General features: G+C 39.5%; 1 pseudogene; it reads right to left on the bottom strand.

Annotated features, from left to right (window-relative positions):
• Window positions 1-477: 477 nt before the first annotated feature.
• Window positions 478-596, bottom strand: LOC137270068 (5S ribosomal RNA; annotated as a pseudogene).
• Between the last annotated feature and the right edge of the window lie 7,539 nt (window positions 597-8,135).

The following is an 8,135-nucleotide window of genomic DNA, read 5'->3' as shown; positions in this document are numbered from 1 at the left end:
AACCCTAACTCTAGCCCTAACCGCATCCGTTCACTTCATTTCTGGTGCTAACCCTAACTTCTGCCCTAACCGTATCCGTTAACTCGATTTGCGGTGCTTACCTTAACCCTAACCGTATCCGTTCACTCCATTTGCGGTGCTAACCCTAACCCTAACCCTAACCCTTACCGTATCCTTTAACTTCATCTGTGGTGCTAACCCTAGCTTTTGCCCTAACCGTATCCGTTCACTCGATGTGCGTTCTTAACCCTAGCTCTTGCCCTAATCTTAACTTCGTTTAAGGTGCCAGCCCTAGCCCTAGCCAGCCCTGCCCCTTCCCTAACGCGCTCCGTTACCTCCATCCATTTGGGGGGACAAACAACATTCCACGCCCGATATGATGGACAACAAAAGACGGGACGGGCGGACATGCCACGGCGGTCCCACCTACCAGCCTCTCGGACACTTGAACGGAAAAAAAAAAGAAAAAAAAAAAGAGGTCTACAGCACCGGGAGTTCCCAGGCGGTCACCCATCCAAGTACTATCCCGGCCCGACTGGGATTGACTTCGCGGAGCAGACGAGAAGCGGTGCTTTACCAGTGGGATGGTCAGGGAGGACTTAAGGAAAAGTAGAAAGTATTTTGGAGACGTGCCCAAAAATGAAAGAAAAGAGTGCCAAACAAAATACGAAACAGCGCGAGGCACACTATGCCAAACACCACGCAAAATAGGTTCCAACAACGTACTAATAACAATAAACAATACTGACACTGGAAACCAAAACGTTTCGACAGATGAAAAAAATGGGGACTACTTTATATCACCGACGGCCCAGGGATACATGACAGAATCTGTCATAAGTTTCCCCGACATTTAATGAAAAATAGATAAAAAAGTATAATCTATACACAATGATGACCATTAAAGTGACATGTTATGACGCTTTCATTTCATTAATCCCCAATGACCGTTTTCAGCACCGTGTCCTTCGTGCTATTTGATTCAGAGAGCAGCATCAAGGAAATGTATCACCCCTTAAGAGCAGACGAGAGTGTGCAGGAAAGCGCAAGGACGATTATCGCGCTCTCCTACAGCACTGGCGCTGTTTCCCCTACACAGAGGCAAGTGGTACACGTTTATTCATGGGAGTATGGATAGCTGTGGAAACCGAAAAGGTAAGAATACAGTGACTTGCTGGTGACAAATGCTGTGGTCATGTTGTATGTTGCATCTACAGGTAGGCATGTTCATGTGGTATGCCCTGCCTCCACTTTCCCTCCATCACTTTTCCCTTCCTGTTTCAGGAATTTTCAGAGATACCATATCATGATATACATCCCATGCCTTTAGCCAACAGCACATTTTCTTTTCAGCTTGTGTTTTATTCCTTTTCCACGTTAAATTTTACAATATTATGGAGTATGAAATGATGTATGAGAGGACAAATACAAACTGTTCTTTCTCTGACTTGTCTGGTACAATAACTCAGAAGTCAGTGTACTCATGCCTGCTCTTATTGTTTACAAGGGGGATAAGTGTCACAAATAAGCTTCAAATGGACATAATGTCATTTGACCTTCGCTTATAGCTACTGTGTTTGCACAGTACCAATTTCAGTCAGTGCCTTTGGGCTGTTCTGTATTTCACAGATTGGGCAGGGGGTTGAGGTTGATGTGCTCTTGTGCGCTGGTTTGCTCAGCACCATGTGCAACATCAAGCATGTCACAATAATGCAACAAGCCAAACCTGACCACTGAAAAATGCATATTATCATAATGATTGAATAATGCTTTAACCCTGGGACATACACACTTCAATAGAATGGAGCTCTGTGATGCTCATGTTAAGGTGTAAATGTGTTTTGCTTATTTGATGTTGATCTTTCAACACTACTTTCTTGATAGACCATGTATTGCAGCAGTGTTTGTGAATGATAGGGGTACTTTTCCAGGCAAACCTGTATGAGGTGATGACAGCAAAATCACAATGTTCAGTAATATTTTACTATCAGCAGTGCACGAAATAAACCGAAAACCCATCCAGACATTCGTAGTACGGGTCATTTTCAAATGTTACCAATCCCCAAAGGATGTAACCAGACACCAAGACATGGTGATTTTACTCATATGTATGCAACATGTAAAGTTCTTGCCAGATGATTGGGCTGGCCCATTTAGACTGTCTGACAGAAATATTGTCCCTTTTGGGCAGTTGGACAGGCTTCTCTTTCATACCTGGCTATAAACAAATATTTGAGGAGCCATAGCCCACATGCAAATGCATGCTGACATGAATCAATTTGCCTTGTCACTTGTTAATGGTACATATGTTCAGTTTAGTTCATGATGTCGTGCTGCAATATTTGACTTGTACTTATGACTAATGGAAACAGATCTCATGTACATCATGATGACTGCAGTATACAGTGTGTCTGACCGTGCAAATGATACGTGGTACACACACTGTGAAGGCAAATCTATCACCCTTCAATGCAGTTCATAGAACGACTTCAGTTCTGGCATGGTTGATATATTCCTAACAAAATGCTCAGTAACACACATTTTTGGTCTCATTACATTTTCATTTATTGGAAATGTAAATCATGGGATGTTGTAATAGGAAGCTAAAAGATATATATTCATGATGAAGAAAAGGAAAGGAAATGGGATTGAGCAATATTAGACTTGCAGATGATCAAAAGCATTTAATAATGAAAACAGTTGTGCAAAATGTGCTCCACTGATGGAGAAAAATGTGAACATTTCGTGTAAGGTTAGTTTTGGACAGTGGAGTGGTGTTCACTATCTGATAGGACCACCAGGAGCACAAATGCATGCTTCCAGAAGTCTTTGCATTGACGAAATGAACCTTAATAGTTGTTGTGGTTGAATCATGAATGTTCTGCCATTCTCTCTGTAACGCCTGTTCAAGGTCATCCAGTGTCTAGGGATTGACCATGTTCACAAGAAACACAACTTCACATAATACCCCAAGCATGTTCATGGGGATTAGAATGAAGTCCCCTTGCAGGTCTGTCCACAGCTGTCATGTTGGTGATCTTAACAACATCATTAACAACTTTTTCTCAGGCATTTGAACCAAGGACATGCATTTTTATCCACAAAAATGACGTTAGAACAGGCTAACTGTATCAGACCAATGATTTCCAATGATCAGGGTGCGTGTTTGAAGAGTGGAGCTAATCCATGTCTCACATTTTGAATGTGTTTCCTCAGAGTGGTTGTGTACAGGTGATGTCAATGTCAACAGATACATAAAATTGACATGAAATTTTATACAGGGTTGTTGAATAAGACAAATGATTACAGGTAGGTTTACACCAATCAGGGTGCATGTGTGAAGAACAGAGCATATTCAGGCCATAGATTTGTACTGCTGTTCCTCATGGCGGGGGGTGTTCCGGTGATGTTGTCAATATCAACCGATAAACAAAATTGATGTTGACTAAAGAATTATTTGCTCTTTGAATATTTATGTTTAAGTAATATGTTGGCAAAAAAGTCTTTCCAGATTGATAGAGATATTACAATGGAAATACTTGTTGCTTAATTTCTGGTGAAGAATATACTTAACATGCCCTTTTCGGAGTTCTGAACTAGATATGTACTTGTGATTCCTGAATTTCCACCTCCTACATTAAAGACATTTGTATATATAAGTGTGCTTACATCAATGTTTTCATACAGGATGTATTTCGAACATATAAATTGTGCAAGATTGAATCTTTACAACTAATTCCACAGGTGTTTTAACGTGATGAGATTGAAGGGAAATACAGCATCAGAGATGAGGGCCAATGAGCTCCTGCATAGCCACTTCAACCATTCACTAGGATAACTCCCAATAGACAGACACCCAATTGACAGACAGTGGAATGACAGACACTAAACTAGAATATTAATTACAGGAACCACTATGGGTACAATGGACCAGTGTAACCTCTAGTGAGTAGAGTTGGCTGAACGTCAAACCGATTCATTACTGAGAAGTTTGAATGGCTGCAAACAGAACTTTCTTGTGATAAAAGGATAATCAATGTTCTGTTCTAAAAATATTTTTACTATTAATTACTATCAAATATAAAAACAGGTTTGTCACTAAGAAGCATTATTGGTTATATTGAGTGATATACATTTTGTTTACTGAAGAAAAATGAAGAACAAATTATCCAACTTAGAAAAGCCCTCTCCCACCTACAGAATATGTACTAACACTTTGTTTAAGAGATATAGATGTGTACATTTTGGAAAACCCTAGGATTTTTAGTAAATGAGTGACCTGTATTGCCATATAAGATAAGATCAATACCAGTCAGTATTCTCATTTTAACAATACTTTCTAAACAGCCTAACAGTTTATGTCTTTGTGCCCAGTTACCACAAGCTGCTTGGGAAGTCTGTGTTCCCTATGAACCAGTCTGTAGTGTTTGAGCGTTTGAATCTAACATGGTGCTGGTGTGTTTCAGCACCCTTGCGTTATGCTTTTCTTCACAATGTTTCATTTCACTCAAACTCAGAGACTATTGAATAAGTTGCTTCACTTCAAGGCCTAAGATGTTGTTTAAAGTGCCCATGAAGAGCTCCCATACTTTTTGCTTGCAATAAACATACAAGTCTTGAGTATCTGAAGGCTGTATGCAATTGTCAGGAGTGCCTAGTAGTGCAGAAATTCTGCTGAAAGTACTTCTTAAGAATTTGAGGTACATATCACAAAATGTACATATTTTTACATAGCTGACATGAAACCATATGGCCAAAAACTTCCTGTGTGCGGGTTCAGTAGGTACTTGAAACAGATATGATTACAGTCATGTTACAAGATTGACTATAAATTTAGAACAGACACAAATGAGACTTGCAGAAGCTCAAAACAAACTGATTGATGTAATACAACAGAGCATATAGCATTTCAGCAGCCAAACTGTTGCAGATGTAATTGAAGGAAGTAGGACTGTGCTTCATTACAATACCATTATGGTGAGAATGTTATAGCCATTGGCATTGAAGAGGTTTGGGTTTATTTATGACACCAATCTTTAAATAATCAGTTCTGCATTACCTTTAATTTGTGAAGGATATGGAAAGGCAACAACTGACATGACAGATGATGTTTCCACAACTTTATTCAATTCTTCATAGATTACATTACATGAGTGTAAAATTCAGTTGAGCAACTAACTTGAGGCACTATAGCTCACCTTTACTGTGTGGTCAGAAATGTGCATGTGTGTGCATGCGTGCGTGTGTGTGCTTGTGTGTGTGTGTGTGTGTGTGTGTGTGTGTGTGTGTGTGTGTGTGTGTGTGTGTGTGCTGTTAATTCAACTTGTAAGTAATGGTTGCTTGGCCAGATAATACCATGATTGATATGGTAAACAGTCATCCGAGCCGTGAGATGAGAATGACACCCCAAGCAGCAATGTGTCGTCACCTCATACATTGAGCCGCATCTTAAGAGAAACACGTGAAGTTTGGAACCAATTCTAAACATACCAGCGGGGTTGTTCACATGCTACGCAAATATACAAGGTAAATAAAGTAGGGGATATTCTGTTTAGTGCTGAAAGTATGAACTGGACACCACACAAAATGACTGTAATACCCAACTTTACTCACGGTGGAAACTATATGTGTCACTTGGCAGCCTTATGAAGAAAGTTTGAAATGTCGTGGTTGTCAGATTTAACACATTTAAGGTGGTGTTACATAAATGAACAATCCGCACTGCATTTACTTGTATTTCACAAGCGTGTAAATATGGCCATTGTTTTCATGTGTTTTCTAGCATGCATGTGTAACATGAAAATTATGCTGTGATTGTCAGACATGCATTTCAATAGCTCTCAAATGTCATATGACCAGGGTTAGGTTTGTCATATATTTAGTGCTCATAAATGTAGTTGGTAATGAGTAAATAGAGTATTACAAGATTGACACTACTTCAACATGTATTTCAATGGTTTTGAATTACAACTGTGACATGTGGTTCATGAACATGTCTAACCATACCCTAATGTACTGAGATCAGTAGAAACACATGGCGAAGTGATACCCATGATTGAGCATGACTATCAACGTGCAGGTCTTTCCTGACATGCTGTATGTTTAAAAGGTAAAAATATTGGGTGTATTGGCGAGAGCGATATGTGTGGTAAATAGTGTGGGTGTGCTGGTGTGTCAGAGGGATAGGGTGTGCGATGGTGTAGGCCAAGGGTGGGGTGGTGGCGGTGTGTTGGTGGTTGGTTACTGATAAGTTTTTCTGATCAGAGGGCAATATTGGTAATACTTTTTGTAATGGAAATTACATTACCGTTAAAATAACAGACCTTCGGTACACTTCCTGTGTATGAGAAGCAAGTGCTAAATTACAACAAACACAGACAGATGTGTACACACAGACATGAACCAACAGGTCATTAATTTCAGCACACACTTGTACGCGTGTGTAAGTTATGCAACTGAACATTAGCCATACTTTCAAAACAGATGATTAGAATGTATTACTGATTCCCCGTGTATCTTAATGCTGTAAATATTTAAACCTGCACATACTTGGTATGACCTGTTTTTTATTCTGACGTTTTCTCAAATTTCAGTTACCTGACGGAATATACTGTACACATATTTAAATTCCACATTCTGGATAGTTTATATAAATTTTCTTGTGATTGCAATCAAGTCATAAAACTACACAGTTTCATTAATTATTGAAAGCTTACAACATGACAGCAGTTCTGTTGCTGATGAGTGTTCACTTTTCCTTCTTGCTGTCTTGAGTTGTTCTACGGTATATAATTATGATCATGATATTAACATCTCAATATCATGGAATATACTTTGTAGGCATTAATCTGTGAGAGAAAAGAACCTTATTGTGTGTGCTTGACTGTTATTGGGTGAAATTGTTAAATGCACCTTCCTACAGAATTTCCTGGGAATAGCAAATGAAAATTGTTAAATGTACCTTCCTACAGAATTTCTTGGGAATAGAAACTGTAAATTTTTAAATGTACCTTCCTACAGAATTTCTTGGGAATAGAAACTGTTAATTTTTAAATAAATGGAAACCTATAGTGGGTAAAGCTTTGGAAACAATTAGTGATTATAACAACAATTATTATTATATAGAAATGCAACCCTCCCATGTATTTCACTTGGATGAAGTCGAAGGCTATCTGCTTGCTGCTCAGGGCCAGGCACATCTCACTTGTAACTTGTCAAGATGATCTTGCTCCAAAATGTGCATATGAAATACAGTATGTTCAGCGGCATCATTGCATGAACTGTCAATAACTGTCTTCATCAAACTTATGGCTTTGACTCCTTGGTGTATCCATAGCATTACCCAGACTATATGCAGGGTGTCATGGAATATCTGCAGGGTGTCATGGAATATCTGCAGGGTGTCACGCAATACCTGCAGGGTGTCACGGAATATCTGCAGGGTGTCACGGAAAATGATACTGACAAAAAAATTCCTTGAAGGAATCCAAGCCAACAGCCAGACATAGTCAATTCCTGACACTTTCCTCGAGTGCCACATGGTTCTCAGTGCTCTTTGATAGGTACCTCATGATGTCCGGGATCAGATCATTAGAATACTTGGGTTCTCCATTGGGAGAATGGCCCTTCTGACACTGATAATAATGTAGAATGCTACAGTGATGAGGAGTGTGCATATCATATTGAAAGAAAGTGCTTCCTAAGACACCTCTCATTCAGTATCCTGTGTGTGTGTGTGAGTGTAAAGGGGGCAAGGACCCTGACCTCAAGATGAGCCTGACCAGCGGAACTGTAAATAATATTGTTCTGAACTTTCAGAGTTGGCAATACTGGTATTGTGTTTGATATGTGTTGTCAACTGAACCCCCCTTGCTGCATGATTCCTGTGATAATAGTACAGTAATACTAATTTCTAAGAGTAACAGTTGGGTGCTAAAGGGACACAACTCAGCAAGTTTGCTCTAAGGTTTAGTAGAAATATGATAAGGGTCCTTTCATATAATCAGTGAGCCAGATGAGCCAAGAGAGATAAGACGTAGTAATGAGACCTCTTACAAGCTTCTACCCATTTACATAGTTGAAGAAAGAATATACTGTGTAGAGAGGAATCTGATGTGACAGGTGACAGTTTAGGC

This window comes from Haliotis asinina, unplaced genomic scaffold, assembly GCF_037392515.1.
Source record: "Haliotis asinina isolate JCU_RB_2024 unplaced genomic scaffold, JCU_Hal_asi_v2 scaffold_32, whole genome shotgun sequence".
NCBI lineage: Eukaryota > Metazoa > Mollusca > Gastropoda > Lepetellida > Haliotidae > Haliotis > Haliotis asinina.
This window is presented reverse-complemented; position numbering and strand designations above follow the sequence as displayed.